This window comes from Nerophis lumbriciformis, unplaced genomic scaffold (assembly GCF_033978685.3).
Source record: "Nerophis lumbriciformis unplaced genomic scaffold, RoL_Nlum_v2.1 HiC_scaffold_853, whole genome shotgun sequence".
Classification (NCBI taxonomy): domain Eukaryota; kingdom Metazoa; phylum Chordata; class Actinopteri; order Syngnathiformes; family Syngnathidae; genus Nerophis; species Nerophis lumbriciformis.
Window position 1 is genome coordinate 7,501 of NW_027316898.1, and position 10,136 is coordinate 17,636.

The following is a 10,136-nucleotide window of genomic DNA, read 5'->3' on the forward strand; positions in this document are numbered from 1 at the left end:
GGGTGGAATCAGTTCCAGGATTTCATTCATGCGGGAAAAGTTGAAAATGTGTCCGAGACAGCGCCCCCTAGGCGGACACACGCTCCGGACAGAGCCCCTGTCGCTCAAGCCCTGGAAGCCCAAAGTACCTGGGTGGAATCAGTTCCAGGATTTCATTCATGCGGGAAAAGTTGAAAATGTGTCCGGGACAGCGCCCCCTAGGCGGACACACGCTCCGGACAGAGCCCCTGTCGCTCAAGCCCTGGAAGTCCTAAGTACCTGGGTGGAATCAGTTCCAGGATTTCATCCATGCGGGAAAAGTTGAAAATGTGTCCGGGACAGCGCCCCCTAGGCGGACACACGCTCCGGACAGAGCCCCTGTCGCTCAAGCCCTGGAAGCCCTAAGTACCTGGGTGGAATCAGTTCCAGGATTTCATCCATGCGGGAAAAGTTGAAAATGTGTCCGAGACAGCGCCCCCTAGGCGGACACACGCTCCGGACAGAGCCCCTGTCGCTCAAGCCCTGGAAGCCCTAAGTACCTGGGTGGAATCAGTTCCAGGATTTCATCCATGCGGGAAAAGTTGAAAATGTGTCCGGGACAGCGCCCCCTAGGCGGACACACGCTCCGGACAGAGCCCCTGTCGCTCAAGCCCTGGAAGCCCTAAGTACCTGGGTGGAATCAGTTCCAGGATTTCATTCATGCGGGAAAAGTTGAAAATGTGTCCGAGACAGCGCCCCCTAGGCGGACACACGCTCCGGACAGAGCCCCTGTCGCCCAAGCCCTGGAAGTCCTAAGTACCTGGGTGGAATCAGTTCCAGGATTTCATTCATGCGGGAAAAGTTGAAAATGTGTCCGAGACAGCGCCCCCTAGGCGGACACACGCTCCGGACAGAGCCCCTGTCGCTCAAGCCCTGGAAGCCCTAAGTACCTGGGTGGAATCAGTTCCAGGATTTCATTCATGCGGGAAAAGTTGAAAATGTGTCCGGGACAGCGCCCCCTAGGCGGACACACGCTCCGGACAGAGCCCCTGTCGCTCAAGCCCTGGAAGTCCTAAGTACCTGGGTGGAATCAGTTCCAGGATTTCATCCATGCGGGAAAAGTTGAAAATGTGTCCGAGACAGCGCCCCCTAGGCGGACACACGCTCCGGACAGAGCCCCTGTCGCTCAAGCCCTGGAAGCCCTAAGTACCTGGGTGGAATCAGTTCCAGGATTTCATTCATGCGGGAAAAGTTGAAAATGTGTCCGAGATAGCGCCCCTTAGGCGGACACAGGTGTCTGCATGAGCCCCTGTCGCTCAGATGCTGGAAGAGCAGTTTGAAAAAGGACCGGGGTAAAGAGGGGGGAAGCACCATATATGTGTCCGGGAAGGCGCCCCTCGGGCGGACACAGGTGTCTGCATGAGCCCCTGTCGCTCAGATGCTGGAAGATCAGTTTGAAAAAGGACCGGGGTAAAGAGGGGGGAAGCACCATATATGTGTCCGGGAAGGCGCCCCTCGGGCGGACACAGGTGTCTGCATGAGCCCCTGTCGCTCAGATGCTGGAAGATCAGTTTGAAAAAAGAACCAGAGGATAGAGGGGAAAAACACCATATTTGTGTCCGAAAATAGCTCACTTTGACTCGGACGCGTTCCCTGTGATTTCAGCCTGTCAGACATGGTGCACATAGTAACGAGATGGAGGTGTTTTGGTCGACCAGGTAAAAAACGAAAAATCGAGAGAAGGTAAAAAGTAGGTGAAAAATTAAGCCTCTCTCGTTAAGGTACTTAGAAAAAATCCCAAAAAAAAAATGAACTCCCATTGAAATGAATGGGGAAAATTTTTTTTCTCGTTTTTTTTCTAAGTACAACAACGAGAGAAGGTAAAAAATGGTTTTTTTTAGCCTCTCTCGTTAAGGTACTTAGAAAAAAACCCAGATTTTTTTTTTTCTCGTTTTTTTTCTAAGTACAACAACGAGAGAAGGTAAAAACAGGTGCTTTTTAGCCTCTCTCGTTAAGGTACTTGGAAAAAATCCGAGACATGTTTGGTCTTCCCCACTGACAGTGCGCCTTTGCTGGGTAAGTTGTGGACGTGCCAGGCACCCCCGGGACACCGGTGGAACGCGGCCGGACTCGTGGTACTCCAACCCGGGCATAATTTTGGATATTTCCCGGTCCTTTTTTTCCCCACTTTCCCAACTTTTCTTCCGAATCACAGTGCGCCTTTGCTGGGTAAGTTGTGGACATGGCAGGCACCCCCGGGACACCGGTGGAACGCGGCCGGACTCGTGGTACTCCAACCCGGGCATAATATTGGATCAAATTCGGGACTTTTGCCCACTTTCCCAACTTTTCTTCCCAATCACAGTGCGCCTTTGCTGGGTAAGTTGTGGACATGGCAGGCACCCCCGGGACACCGGTGGAACGCGGCCGGACTCGTGGTACTCCAACCCGGGCATAATTTTGGATATTTTCCGGTCCTTTTTTTCCCCACTTTCCCAACTTTTCTTCCCAATCACAGTGCGCCTTTGCTGGATAAGTTGTGGACATGGCAGGCACCCCCGGGACACCGGTGGAACGCGGCCGGACTCGTGGTACTCCAACCCGGGCATAATTTTGGATCAAATTCGGGACTTTTGCCCACTTTCCCAACTTTTCTTCCCAATCACAGTGCGCCTTTGCTGGGTGCGTCGTGGACATTGTAGGCACCCCGGAACCCTGGTGGAACGCGGCGGGACTTGTGGGACTCGAACCTGGGTGTGATTTTGGACCAAATTCGGGACTTTTGCCCACTTTCCCAACTTTTCTTCCCACTCACAGTGCGCCTTTGCTGGGTGCGTTGTGGACATTGTAGGCACCCCGGAACCCTGGTGGAACGCGGCGGGACTTGTGGGACTCGAACCTGGGTGTGATTTTGGACCAAATTCGGGACTTTTGCCCACTTTCCCAACTTTTCTTCCCAATCACAGTGCGCCTTTGCTGGGTGCGTCTTGGACATGTCAGGCACCCCGGAACCCTGGTGGAACGCGGCGGGACTTGTGGGACTCGAACCTGGGTGTGATTTTGGACCAAATTCGGGACTTTTGCCCACTTTCCCAACTTTTCTTCCCAATCACAGTGCGCCTTTGCTGGGTGCGTTGTGGACATTGTAGGCACCCCGGAACCCTGGTGGAACGCGGCGGGACTTGTGGGACTCGAACCTGGGTGTGATTTTGGACCAAATTCGGGACTTTTGCCCACTTTCCCAACTTTTCTTCCCAATCACAGTGCGCCTTTGCTGGGTGCGTCGTGGACATTGTAGGCACCCCGGAACCCTGGTGGAACGCGGCGGGACTTGTGGGACTCGAACCTGGGTGTGATTTTGGACCAAATTCGGGACTTTTGCCCACTTTCCCAACTTTTCTTCCCAATCACAGTGCGCCTTTGCTGGGTGCGTCGTGGACATGTCAGGCACCCCGGAACCCTGGTGGAACGCGGCGGGACTTGTGGGACTCGAACCTGGGTGTGATTTTGGACCAAATTCGGGACTTTTGCCCACTTTCCCAACTTTTCTTCCCAATCACAGTGCGCCTTTGCTGGGTGCGTTGTGGACATTGTAGGCACCCCGGAACCCTGGTGGAACGCGGCGGGACTTGTGGGACTCGAACCTGGGTGTGATTTTGGACCAAATTCGGGACTTTTGCCCACTTTCCCAACTTTTCTTCCCAATCACAGTGCGCCTTTGCTGGGTGCGTCGTGGACATTGTAGGCACCCCGGAACCCTGGTGGAACGCGGCGGGACTTGTGGGACTCGAACCTGGGTGTGATTTTGGACCAAATTCGGGACTTTTGCCCACTTTCCCAACTTTTCTTCCCAATCACAGTGCGCCTTTGCTGGGTGCGTCGTGGACATTGTAGGCACCCCGGAACCCTGGTGGAACGCGGCGGGACTTGTGGGACTCGAACCTGGGTGTGATTTTGGACCAAATTCGGGACTTTTGCCCACTTTCCCAACTTTTCTTCCCAATCACAGTGCGCCTTTGCTGGGTGCGTTGTGGACATTGTAGGCGCCCCGAGACACTGGTGGAACGCGGCGGGACTTGTGGGACTCGAACCTGGGTGTGATTTTGGACCAAATTCGGGACTTTTGCCCACTTTCCCAACTTTTCTTCCCAATCACAGTGCGCCTTTGCTGGGTGCGTCGTGGACATTGTAGGCACCCCGGAACCCTGGTGGAACGCGGCGGGACTTGTGGGACTCGAACCTGGGTGTGATTTTGGACCAAATTCGGGACTTTTGCCCACTTTCCCAACTTTTCTTCCCAATCACAGTGCGCCTTTGCTGGGTGCGTCGTGGACATTGTAGGCACCCCGAGACACTGGTGGAACGCGGCGGGACTTGTGGGACTCGAACCTGGGTGTGATTTTGGACCAAATTCGGGACTTTTGCCCACTTTCCCAACTTTTCTTCCCAATCACAGTGCGCCTTTGCTGGGTGCGTCGTGGACATTGTAGGCACCCCGGAACCCTGGTGGAACGCGGCGGGACTTGTGGGACTCGAACCTGGGTGTGATTTTGGACCAAATTCGGGACTTTTGCCCACTTTCCCAACTTTTCTTCCCAATCACAGTGCGCCTTTGCTGGGTGCGTCGTGGACATTGTAGGCACCCCGAGACACTGGTGGAACGCGGCGGGACTTGTGGGACTCGAACCTGGGTGTGATTTTGGACCAAATTCGGGACTTTTGCCCACTTTCCCAACTTTTCTTCCCAATCACAGTGCGCCTTTGCTGGGTGCGTTGTGGACATTGTAGGCACCCCGGAACCCTGGTGGAACGCGGCGGGACTTGTGGGACTCGAACCTGGGTGTGATTTTGGACCAAATTCGGGACTTTTGCCCACTTTCCCAACTTTTCTTCCCAATCACAGTGCGCCTTTGCTGGGTGCGTGGTGGACATTGTAGGCACCCCGGAACCCTGGTGGAACGCGGCGGGACTTGTGGGACTCGAACCTGGGTGTGATTTTGGACCAAATTCGGGACTTTTGCCCACTTTCCCAACTTTTCTTCCCAATCACAGTGCACCTTTGCTGGGTAAGTTGTGGACATTGTAGGCACCCCGAGACACTGGTGGAACGCGGCGGGACTTGTGGGACTCGAACCTGGGTGTGATTTTTGGATCAAATTCGGGACTTTTGCCCACTTTCCCAACTTTTCTTCCCAATCACAGTGCGCCTTTGCTGGGTGCGTGGTGGACATTGTAGGCACCCCGGAACCCTGGTGGAACGCGGCGGGACTTGTGGGACTCGAACCTGGGTGTGATTTTGGACCAAATTCGGGACTTTTGCCCACTTTCCCAACTTTTCTTCCCAATCACAGTGCGCCTTTGCTGGGTAAGTTGTGGACATTGTAGGCACCCCGAGACACTGGTGGAACGCGGCGGGACTTGTGGGACTCGAACCTGGGTGTGATTTTTGATCATTTCGTGGACTTTTGCTATGCATGCCTTCTCCCCGCTAGTTTGATGTGTGCTGCTGCAAAAGTTCCAAGAGGGCGTCTTTGCCCCCCTCCAAACTCCCTCTCTTTGTTTATAGTGCATATTTTCTGCTGGATCTACTCTCTATTTACTCCAAGGAAAAAAACTAGCCGGTCGCGGCAAATTTTTACAATCGGTCGCCAAACTACGGCACGAGGGCCGAACGCGGTACGCCGGCGTCCAAGATACGGCCCGGGGATTTTTTTGATTTTTTGGGCTTTTTTTGATTTTTTTGGACATGTTGGGCATCCCAGGACTCGGGTGCGACTGCAGGACGTGTGGGGCTCTAACCTGGGTGTGGTTTTTGGTCATTTTCCGGACTTTTGCCCACTTTTCCAACTTTTCTTCCCAATCACAGTGCGCCTTTGCTGGGTGCGTCGTGGACATGTCAGGCACCCCGGAACCCTGGTGGAACGCGGCGGGACTTGTGGGACTCAAACCTGGGTGTGATTTTGGATCAAATTCGGGACTTTTGCCCACTTTCCCAACTTTTCTTCCCAATCACAGTGCACCTTTGCTGGGTAAGTTGTGGACATTGTAGGCACCCCGGAACCCTGGTGGAACGCGGCGGGACTTGTGGGACTCGAACCTGGGTGTGATTTTGGACCAAATTCGGGACTTTTGCCCACTTTCCCAACTTTTCTTCCCAATCACAGTGCGCCTTTGCTGGGTGCGTTGTGGACATTGTAGGCACCCCGGAACCCTGGTGGAACGCGGCGGGACTTGTGGGACTCGAACCTGGGTGTGATTTTGGACCAAATTCGGGACTTTTGCCCACTTTCCCAACTTTTCTTCCCAATCACAGTGCGCCTTTGCTGGGTGCGTTGTGGACATTGTAGGCACCCCGAGACACTGGTGGAACGCGGCGGGACTTGTGGGACTCGAACCTGGGTGTGATTTTGGACCAAATTCGGGACTTTTGCCCACTTTCCCAACTTTTCTTCCCAATCACAGTGCGCCTTTGCTGGGTGCGTCGTGGACATGTCAGGCACCCCGGAACCCTGGTGGAACGCGGCGGGACTTGTGGGACTCGAACCTGGGTGTGATTTTGGACCAAATTCGGGACTTTTGCCCACTTTCCCAACTTTTCTTGCCCACTCACAGTGCGCCTTTGCTGGGTAAGTTGTGGACATTGTAGGCACCCCGGAACCCTGGTGGAACGCGGCGGGACTTGTGGGACTCGAACCTGGGTGTGATTTTGGACCAAATTCGGGACTTTTGCCCACTTTCCCAACTTTTCTTCCCAATCACAGTGCGCCTTTGCTGGGTAAGTTGTGGACATTGTAGGCACCCCGAGACACTGGTGGAACGCGGCGGGACTTGTGGGACTCGAACCTGGGTGTGATTTTGGACCAAATTCGGGACTTTTGCCCACTTTCCCAACTTTTCTTCCCAATCACAGTGCGCCTTTGCTGGGTGCGTCTTAGGCATTGTAGGCACCCCGGAACACTGGTGGAACGCGGCGGGACTTGTGGGACTCGAACCTGGGTGTGATTTTGGACCAAATTCGGGACTTTTGCCCACTTTCCCAACTTTTCTTCCCAATCACAGTGCGCCTTTGCTGGGTGCGTTGTGGACATTGTAGGCACCCCGAGACCCTGGTGGAACGCGGCGGGACTTGTGGGACTCGAACCTGGGTGTGATTTTGGCCCAAATTCGGGACTTTTGCCCACTTTCCCAACTTTTCTTCCCAATCACAGTGCGCCTTTGCTGGGTGCGTTGTGGACATTGTAGGCACCCCGGAACCCTGGTGGAACGCGGCGGGACTTGTGGGACTCGAACCTGGGTGTGATTTTGGACCAAATTCGGGACTTTTGCCCACTTTCCCAACTTTTCTTCCCAATCACAGTGCGCCTTTGCTGGGTGCGTTGTGGACATTGTAGGCACCCCGGAACCCTGGTGGAACGCGGCGGGACTTGTGGGACTCGAACCTGGGTGTGATTTTGGACCAAATTCGGGACTTTTGCCCACTTTCCCAACTTTTCTTCCCAATCACAGTGCGCCTTTGCTGGGTGCGTTGTGGACATTGTAGGCACCCCGGAACCCTGGTGGAACGCGGCGGGACTTGTGGGACTCGAACCTGGGTGTGATTTTGGACCAAATTCGGGACTTTTGCCCACTTTCCCAACTTTTCTTCCCAATCACAGTGCACCTTTGCTGGGTAAGTTGTGGACATGCCAGGCACCCCCGAGACACTGGTGGAACGCGGCGGGACTTGTGGGACTCGAACCTGGGTGTGATTTTGAATCAAATTCGGGACTTTTGCCCACTTTCCCAACTTTTCTTCCCAATCACAGTGCGCCTTTGCTGGGTGCGTTGTGGACATTGTAGGCACCCCGAGACCCTGGTGGAACGCGGCGGGACTTGTGGGACTCGAACCTGGGTGTGATTTTGGCCCAAATTCGGGACTTTTGCCCACTTTCCCAACTTTTCTTCCCAATCACAGTGCGCCTTTGCTGGGTGCGTTGTGGACATTGTAGGCACCCCGAGACACTGGTGGAACGCGGCGGGACTTGTGGGACTCGAACCTGGGTGTGATTTTGGACCAAATTCGGGACTTTTGCCCACTTTCCCAACTTTTCTTCCCAATCACAGTGCGCCTTTGCTGGGTAAGTTGTGGACATTGTAGGCACCCCGGCACTCTGGTGGAACGCGGCGGGACTTGTGGGACTCGAACCTGGGTGTGATTTTGGACCAAATTCGGGACTTTTGCCCACTTTCCCAACTTTTCTTCCCAATCACAGTGCGCCTTTGCTGGGTGCGTTGTGGACATTGTAGGCACCCCGGAACCCTGGTGGAACGCGGCGGGACTTGTGGGACTCGAACCTGGGTGTGATTTTGGACCAAATTCGGGACTTTTGCCCACTTTCCCAACTTTTCTTCCCAATCACAGTGCGCCTTTGCTGGGTGCGTTGTGGACATTGTAGGCACCCCGGAACCCTGGTGGAACGCGGCGGGACTTGTGGGACTCGAACCTGGGTGTGATTTTGGACCAAATTCGGGACTTTTGCCCACTTTCCCAACTTTTCTTCCCAATCACAGTGCGCCTTTGCTGGGTGCGTCGTGGACATTGTAGGCACCCCGGAACCCTGGTGGAACGCGGCGGGACTTGTGGGACTCGAACCTGGGTGTGATTTTGGACCAAATTCGGGACTTTTGCCCACTTTCCCAACTTTTCTTCCCAATCACAGTGCGCCTTTGCTGGGTAAGTTGTGGACATGCCAGGCACCCCCGGGACACCGGTGGAACGCGGCGGGACTTGTGGGACTCGAACCTGGGTGTGATTTTGGACCAAATTCGGGACTTTTGCCCACTTTCCCAACTTTTCTTCCCAATCACAGTGCGCCTTTGCTGGGTAAGTTGTGGACATTGTAGGCACCCCGGAACCCTGGTGGAACGCGGCGGGACTTGTGGGACTCGAACCTGGGTGTGATTTTGGACCAAATTCGGGACTTTTGCCCACTTTCCCAACTTTTCTTCCCAATCACAGTGCGCCTTTGCTGGGTAAGTTGTGGACATGTCAGGCACCCCGGAACACTGGAGGAACGCGGCGGGACTTGTGGGACTCGAACCTGGGTGTGATTTTGGACCAAATTCGGGACTTTTGCCCACTTTCCCAACTTTTCTTCCCAATCACAGTGCACCTTTGCTGGGTGCGTCGTGGACATTGTAGGCACCCCGGAACCCTGGTGGAACGCGGCGGGACTTGTGGGACTCGAACCTGGGTGTGATTTTGGATTAAATCCGGGACTTTTGCCCACTTTCCCAACTTTTCTTCCCAATCACAGTGCGCCTTTGCTGGGTAAGTTGTGGACATGTCAGGCACCCCGGAACACTGGTGGAACGCGGCGGGACTTGTGGGACTCGAACCTGGGTGTGATTTTGGATAAAATCCGGGACTTTTGCCCACTTTCCCAACTTTTCTTCCCAATCACAGTGCGCCTTTGCTGGGTGCGTTGTGGACATTGTAGGCGCCCCGGAACCCTGGTGGAACGCGGCGGGACTTGTGGGACTCGAACCTGGGTGTGATTTTGGACCAAATTCGGGACTTTTGCCCACTTTCCCAACTTTTCTTCCCAATCACAGTGCACCTTTGCTGGGTAAGTTGTGGACATTGTAGGCACCCCGGCACTCTGATGGAACGCGGCGGGACTTGTGGGACTCGAACCTGGGTGTGATTTTGGACCAAATTCGGGACTTTTGCCCACTTTCCCAACTTTTCTTCCCAATCACAGTGCGCCTTTGCTGGGTGCGTTGTGGACATTGTAGGCACCCCGGAACCCTGGTGGAACGCTGCGGGACTTGTGGGACTCGAACCTGGGTGTGATTTTTGGACCAAATTCGGGACTTTTGCCCACTTTCCCAACTTTTCTTCCCAATCACAGTGCGCCTTTGCTGGGTGCGTCGTGGACATTGTAGGCACCCCGAGACACTGGTGGAACGCGGCGGGACTTGTGGGACTCGAACCTGGGTGTGATTTTGGACCAAATTCGGGACTTTTGCCCACTTTCCCAACTTTTCTTCCCAATCACAGTGCGCCTTTGCTGGGTGCGTTGTGGACATTGTAGGCACCCCGGAACCCTGGTGGAACGCGGCGGGACTTGTGGGACTCGAACCTGGGTGTGATTTTGGACCAAATTCGGGACTTTTGCCCACTTTCCCAACTTTTC